The sequence below is a fragment of the Eurypyga helias genome, unplaced genomic scaffold (genome assembly GCF_000690775.1).
Source record: "Eurypyga helias isolate BGI_N326 unplaced genomic scaffold, ASM69077v1 scaffold42145, whole genome shotgun sequence".
In the NCBI taxonomy this organism is placed as follows: domain Eukaryota; kingdom Metazoa; phylum Chordata; class Aves; order Eurypygiformes; family Eurypygidae; genus Eurypyga; species Eurypyga helias.
Window position 1 is genome coordinate 117 of NW_010250231.1, and position 227 is coordinate 343.

Below are 227 nucleotides of genomic sequence, written 5' to 3' on the forward strand. Positions count from 1 at the left end.
ATTTGGGGCCACTCCGAGGCTGTTTTTGGGCCAGTTTCTGCACATTTCAAGCCACTTTTTTGCCATTTTGAGATCGTTTGCTGCCATTTTGGGTCAGCTTCTGGCTGTTTTGAGTCATTTTCTGGCCATTTCATGCTCGTTTGCCACCCTTCTGGGTCAATTTGGCACCGTTTCCAGCCCCCTAACGGAACTTTTGGCTGTGGCTGGGGGTGTCCCGGTGCCCCCCC